The sequence below is a fragment of the Nipponia nippon genome, unplaced genomic scaffold (assembly GCF_047370975.1).
Source record: "Nipponia nippon isolate SJK-2023a ecotype South Korea unplaced genomic scaffold, ASM4737097v1 scaffold_8, whole genome shotgun sequence".
NCBI lineage: Eukaryota > Metazoa > Chordata > Aves > Pelecaniformes > Threskiornithidae > Nipponia > Nipponia nippon.
In genome coordinates, this window is record NW_028262402.1 from 24,400,475 (window position 1) to 24,407,376 (window position 6,902).

Consider the following 6,902-nt stretch of genomic DNA (forward strand, 5'->3'; position numbering starts at 1 on the left):
AAAGTTCTACTTCTACGACCTTTCAATGCATAAAGTAATTCTTAGTTTATAGTGAATTCTTGACCAGAAAGGTGTATTACCTACGTACACCTCAATGTCAACTTTCTCAGCCAACAGAAATTGATATATCCTCATATATAATAGTAGCTATTTATTGCAACACATTTTGTAAAGTACGACTCTTTGTATGCATGTGGTGATAGATGTACACAGGGGGTGAGTGACTGCTGAGATCTCTACCAGCAATCCATTGGCACGCAATAATGATATCAGAGTGAGAGGGCCCAGGTGGGCTCCGCTCCTGTGCTTCTGGGAAGGTTGCCTCTTACCTCTGCTCCAGCACAGGTAATGAAATCCACTGTGAACGGGTTCATACCCCGGTGAGGCACATCACCTCTACGCCATTTAGAACCCACAACCTTGTGAATTAAAGGGTTTTCTGGAGTGCTGAGTTTGGCTTTGGTGTGTCAGCAACAGCGCTCCTGCACTCCAAGTCCTCTGCTCATGGACGTGTACAGTCTTCACCGTTCAGACCTCTCCATGCAGCTTAGCTGAGTGATGCAAGATGTGCAGTCTTCTGCATCACTCTTCCACCAGTCTTCACCCAGAAGGTTACAATCCGCATGCAGCTTGAGGCTTTTATTAGAATATAGCTCTGCCTGTTAATTACCACTATGAGCCAGGCGAAACGAAACAATACTTCAAGTACTGGCAGAGCCTGCTTAGTAGATTCAATATTTGACTTTTAAAGAATAATGAATAATAAAATAGTAAAATCTAGGAATATTTGTATCTGCATTGCTTTCAGGAAGTACGAAGCAGCATGCTGAAATTAAAAATACAGCCATAGTAAAAAATACAAAAACCTCTTAAACTTGCAGAGCTGAAATTCTGCTACACTCACTTGTGGTTACAGTGCGGTATTCACAGAGTCCCAGAACTGGACGCTTAGTAGCCAAAAACACGGTGCAACTTCATTCTGAAGTTTTGGTGCATCTTTTCTTTTGTTCTCAAAAGATTTTTTTCAAAGTGGCTACTTGAGTGGTTGTATAGTTTTCTTGTCATCCATAATCCCTTCTGCCTCATAACTCAGGGCTACAAATAGCTGGACTGTGAAAAGACTCTGCTATGGCAGTTTTGGAGATTGCAATTTTTTCCTCTGCCAAGCAAGACTGGGGATGATTCAACAGATACAGCTAAAGCAACACTTAAAAATGGAAGAGGCTATCACTATCAACTCGAGGAGTCTGAAGCAAGCCTCCTTTTTCTGAATTTTCAGAAGTATAGAAAGCACATATTGAAGTTCCATTAGAGAGAGTACACTATAAGACGATATTACACAGCTAAGAAATAATGTTTATTCTGGATTCTGCTAGCTGCAATTATGTCAGTGCAAGAAATCCTAACTGGCAGAAGAATATTATTGCTGTTGCTAGATATATGTTTATGTGTACATCTCGAAATGCTGTGTTATCTCCCTCAATATCAGATCAGAAATACACAGTACTTCTCTGCACTTCCACGTATGCTAAAAATATAGGACTTAAGATGAAATATTGAAAATTGTATTTTCGAGTGTGTTTTAAATATGTGATTATCCGAGTGTAAGACAGTTTTAACATCGTGATTTGCTGTACAATATTTTGTTAGACTTTTGCCTAATACCAAGTTTTAATAGTTGGTCAAACCAACTAACTCATCAGACCTACATTTTTCTGGCCGTGTAAATGAAACAAAAACAGATGGTGATCTTCTGTATTTTAATCATAATGTTATTGCAGCTTTTAATAGTAATTAAATTGAGATTGTATCAACAGACTGATCACACAAAGACTAATAAAGCCAATCCTAAAACATTTCCACAAACACTAATAAAGCAAATCCTAAAACATTTCTGGGATAAGATTGTGATATACAAATGCAACCTCTTTGTCACCCTGTTGGTCAGCCAGATCCTGCTGCTGTTGAATACACTGGCTTCAACTGAAGCAGAATTGGGCTCTGGGGAAGAAAGAATTTACTATCTGATTTTATTTTCAGTGAATATCAAGGTTTTGTGTTTTTTTTTTCCTTATAGAAAAATGCAAAATGCTTAGGAGGAAGACTAGTCTTACATTGCATTGAAATGTCTTGCAGTTTACAGTATCTTCCTTATGCTAATGCTCTATATTAGAAACCCCTTGACATGTTGAGGTAATCATGGTTCCATGCTCTGAAACATAGTACAGTTTTTATAAGACTTCTTTATGAATAAGACTTTTAAAGAATAACCCTACAACCTAGACGCCAAGCTTTCAAATCATAATTACTGCCTTGCTAATTTATTTAAAAAATTCATAAAGCTTTCATATGCTTCTATGTCCTTAAATGTATAGCATGAAAACTGGTATTTCCAATGCCTGTAGCACCCTTAGAACAAACACTGACACTCCTTATCTTCCCAGCCACATAAAAGGTTATTGGTATAAAACTAAACACAAGGGCATGTCTGCACTTGAAATCTGCTGCACGTTTATTATATTTGCATTGCCGTCCACAGCAACTACTGCAGGAGCAGACAGACCGCCCATATTCCAATATTTCAGTATTTTCCCTGAAGGTCTCAAAAAGCATTCTGTCATAACTCTATCGTTAGGGAGTCTGGAGCTAAGTTCCTGGTGGGAGCAAAGAAATCCTTAACACTGTGCATCAGTCGGAGAGACTCTTCTTGATCCGTCCCATCACCACTGCACACGGGTCGTGGTGGCTGGGGTTTCTTGTGTTTTTTCTGTGAGCTAGCACTGTTGTTCTTATGCTCCAGCAGTACGGGGGAGCCAGCCTGGTGAGCAGGAGATTCGTGGTGTCCGAGAGAGTTAGATATTTCTCCCGTGGCTTTTCCAGGTGTTTATTCTCTTGAGGAAAGGAGCTCTGACTGGTGAGAGAGCAGCATGTGTGAGAGACAAACAGGCTGTTAAACTCCAGTTTTCTGAAATTCTGTGCTAAACTCACTCAGAGATGTGGAGCACATCAACTACATAAGTGCTCACCTTAATGCAGAGAAACCGGGAAACTCACTATGCCCGGTATTACCTGTCAGCTACTAGTTTAGATTTAGAGCAAGTGTTTCATTTTCGTTAAGATGTTTAATTTTACACTGACTCACACGTTCCACAATTTTTTTCTCTACCTCTAAGGGGACAAGAATCTTTTAACTAAATCTTTGAGTTGTGATTAATCAGAGGAATTCATATTAGTCTCCAGAAAAAAAAAAAAAACAAACAACCAAACAAAAAAAACCCACAGTTTTGTAAAACTAATGAGAAAGTCACAGAAGTTGGCAACAGTTGATGTATTCTCTAACCATACCCTTAAAAAGTGAATCAGAGTTGTTCTGTCACCAGTTACAGCAAAGCACTCTCATGTACTGGTAGGGTTAATACTTCCGTAATTTCTTGGCAAAAAGTTTTTCCCAAAAACTAGTACTTCTGTAGAAGCATAAGGCATCTGGGCTAACGATTGTGTTCTTTGCAAGGCGATTCTGTATTTATAATCAGGTTTATAGGCTGTTCTGCAGAAATGCAACGTTTCTAGTTTTGCACCGTCATTTTTAAAGTGAGCTTAATCAGATCTTCATGTGGAGCCATATAATTATCAGTTCCTGCTTCTCCTTTCCCATCTGCAGTTTCCTTTTTTCTCCTTTGGGGTTTTGCAGTCACTGTGGGAAGTGACTTTAACTGCAACTAACAGTCAGATCACTGCATCTCCCCTGTGGGTACCTCAGCAGTGGGGGCAGACTATTCCCTGGACATTATCTCAGCCAAAATCAACCACTCACCCCCATGTATGCATTCCTTTAAACAGGCATCCCTGCATGGTTTAGGATCTGCAAGGCAAACTGAAGAGTGGTATTTTCGATAACGAGTACCGAGGAGCACTGCGCTTCTTGCAATGGTTCTTTTTGCTTCTGTCTTTCCTGTGCTGCTACTCCAGACTACGTTCCCTTCTTCTCCCTCTGCTCTCGTCAATCTTGCAGCCTGTCACAGGCATGCACATACAGCGTGGCTGCCTCCCAAATACCTTTATTCATCCTATTTTGGCTTCTCCTGGAGGAAGAGATCCCACAGAACACTACATAAAGTTTTCTAAGAAAATTTTCAAAGTGGAAGATTCAGCAGAAATGAAAAATTAAGTTTCCATTGTACCTTAAACAGTAATTTTTTAAAAATTGCAGATTTTTTTTTTCATTTCATTTGCAGGCAATTTTGATAGCTCTGAATCCTTGTGAGACACAACATAAAATTAATATTTTAAAAGTATTTTTTGGGCAAGGCTTCAAGTTACGCATGAGGGGACCTATTAAGAGTAATGTAGTCATACATGAGTTATTACTATACAGAGCAGCAATTAGAAACACATGGACCATGCAGGACTTACAGTTATCTAACTGGCATCATTTTTGCATTACTGAAGCCAGGACTCAGGGAGGAGTATTATTATTATCCCATCTGCTCGTGTGAGGAGTCTCCAGACTTTGCTGTCTTTCTAAACAGCTGCAGGCACCCCCGTGCTCCCCCCTCCTGCCACGGCAACATCTCAAGGGAAAAATAAAATAAGACTCTGTTTCCTAGCCGCTGTATCCCCAGAAGTAGTCTCTAGTCAGCACTAGATAAGCAAGGAAACTAACATTTTGGTTGACTTACCAGAATTACATACTGTAGTATTTATAATGTATATATGATAACACGGAAAAAAAAAAAAAAAAAAGGGAATCTCCTGAAAGGGAAGTTTTTGCAGCACCGGAGTGTAAACTTCATTGGGCTTTGGATCAGGCCCTGGTACAGTGTCACGTGCGTACAAGCTTGTTTCGTGCTCTGACATTATGAAAATACTGACCGAAGTTTCAACTGTTTAACATTGAATATAGTGGACAGGAACAATAGCCCTGCTACATACTGCAGGACTTTTTAACTATTTTCTCTGTAATTCTTGCTGTTATAGAAAAACATTTGTATTCATTTTTTGTTGTTTTGTTCTGCTTCTTGAAAGCACAGACTGCAGCATTTACTCTGTTTGACTCTTCTTTGGCACACATTTCCCAAGTGGAAACAAACAGTATTTTCTAATAAATACTCAGATTAGGTAACATAGAGTTAATATATTTGTCTATTTCTTCTTTAGAAAAGTCGTATTTCAATCCCTGACATAACCCTCAGAGTACTGACACATTTGCGGAATGTATTCACCGTGATTCTTGTCCACTTTAAAAGTAAATATGGTATAAATAAAAATGATTATATATATTAAAAAATCTATTTTAATAATACAAAGTTGGAAACAGTAGAAATGGCTCATTTACTAGGAATTACTATGTTAATCTCAGAAACTTTTGCAGATTCTAGAAGTGTGTTTATTTAAATCAGTGTACAAAGAAAACCTTTGCTGTTAAATGGTGCATGTTTGGAAGGCTTTTCTTTAAAAATATCTCTGTGAAACACCTTCCACGTTTAGGGCAGGCGAGTCTAAATGTAGTGTAGCCTGCTGTGTCTATAAGATGTGCACATGCCCGATATATACAATTTATGCTGACTGTAAAGGTATTAAATTGTAGCTGCGGTGGTGTTTTGAAGCTGTGTTGAAGTACTTGTTACGTATTTCAGAAATCAGCTCTCAGGGCAGACCTAAGAGTATCAGAGTCATACTTAATAAGCTGAAAATGTTTTCAGTCCAGTTGTCAGCCGCACGGGTAAACATCACGTTCCTTTGTTTTGGTTTGGTTTTCTGAGGTAGAGAAAACACTCCTGGTTCCCTTGGGCAGCAGCCTGGAGGCACGGGAGTGTCGGCGCTCAGTCCTTCAGGGCTGCCGTGTGCCTCTGCGCAGTGACCCCTCTGGCTGATTTAATAATGGCACTCACAGGCTTTTCTATACAAAGGAAGTATATCACATATGCGCGCTGCATCAGGCCCAAGCTGCCAAGAGCAAAGAGGAACCATGTTGATATTCAGTTTCACAAGTAAAGTGTCTGACATCAGCTGAGGCACAGTTTGAAGGCCGGTTCTTTTCTTACTGTCTTTTTCAGCCTGGTAGAACAAGACAAATTCAATCACACAAGTAGCAGTGAGAAATCTCAGATATAAGCAAATGGCAGAGAAATCTGATGGCATGATTACTGAAGACTAACCTGCTTCAATATGGAAGCTAATCGTGCCGTTGAAACCACACAAAAGATTATATTTTTTAATAATGAGATTTTAATAGATTCAAATATTATTTTTTTAATGTATATAGGAAATTCTACATCAATATTTATTTTTTAATTAGATGGAAGCAACAACCTAAAACCACAGACTGGTGGAAAGTAAGCATGGAATTGGCCAGATAAACATTTTTGTTTTTCACTGGGTAATTATAATAAGCAAACTGATCTGACCAGCCCCAACTACTACAATATTTTTTTCCATCTAATGTTTACAGTATTAGCCAACACAGTCTGCTAAGTAAGCCCCATCTAATTTCATCTCATGTGGTAGGCTGGGAAGCTAAAATGCAATAGTTTCAACAACAAAAAGTTAAAGTTTGAGGCTTCTGAGGAGAAAGGAGGGCCTCCATACAAACAGTTTGGATTTTAAATACATCCTTTTAATTTGGGAGGTGAAATGAAACACATCCCACCCATAACTCTTTTGGCAAAAAAAAAAAAAGCTTTGCTTCAGGCACACTAACTGCAGAACAAATACTGGGGGGCAGGGAGGGAATAGTAATATATATTTTTATAATGAAATGAAAACTCAGTGATTTAAAACCCAGCACTAAATTAAATCCTGGAAGTAGACAGAATCAAAACCAGCACTAGACACCTGCAGAGGGCTCAGTTTGTGCAACAATAAAATCGCCCAAACTTCGTCTCTCGTAGCGCCCGTGAATA